Consider the following 866-nt stretch of genomic DNA (forward strand, 5'->3'; position numbering starts at 1 on the left):
AAGATCGATTAATCGACAAAAAGTACAGCCATATTTACAGAGTGCCATTACCGCAGCGTCTCGAGATGAAAATGAAAGTAAATTCTCCATAAGCCACGACACTAAAAGGTGTTCGATCCACCTCCAGGGCGAAGAAGAAAAAAAAAACAATAGAGCGTCGGTAACTCGGGGCGAAGAGGGTCGTGAATCCTCTTGTGTAATATCACAGCATCGGAATTTGCCGCCCACACAGCAATAAGGTCGCCCTTCACACACGCGGGCGGGAGATGTGACGTAAAAATAAAATACTTTGAATTCCAATGCAGAGACGTGTGATTTGCGTATGACAAATGATATTATCTTCGTTGTTGTTTTTTTACGATTGGGATCAGTATAAAATCCAGTCGTTTTGTAAGAAATAATCGTATATAAATAAGATGATTACTACCGAGTTCAGTAAAAAAGAAATTTCAAGGTTTTATGTAACTCTAGATTAAAATGATGTCACACAGGCTTGGTGTAATTAATTAAATAAGCATGAGCTACAATACTGTACTTAAAACAATTAAACTCCATATACGTAAATACGCTAACCTTTAAATCCTCATAAACTTTAATCACTAATTAGTTTTATATGCTCGTAACCCTCGAATAATCGCAGATTCATTTACACTCGTAATCCTTCCCCTTCAGCAGACTTCGGCCATTTATTTTCCTTGTGACAGTATACTTTCTTAATCGCAATGGCCTTGAGAATCAGAGACAGAACTCGCTCTGGGAGATTTCGTGAGCGAAAACTCTCTAAAAACAATAGTAATGAAGGAAGGTGGCGACCATGACCTCTAACCCCCTCCCTCCCCCCCCCCCAAACGCATCCGTTGCATGAG

The sequence above is a fragment of the Penaeus monodon genome, chromosome 33, assembly GCF_015228065.2.
Source record: "Penaeus monodon isolate SGIC_2016 chromosome 33, NSTDA_Pmon_1, whole genome shotgun sequence".
NCBI classification, from domain to species: domain Eukaryota; kingdom Metazoa; phylum Arthropoda; class Malacostraca; order Decapoda; family Penaeidae; genus Penaeus; species Penaeus monodon.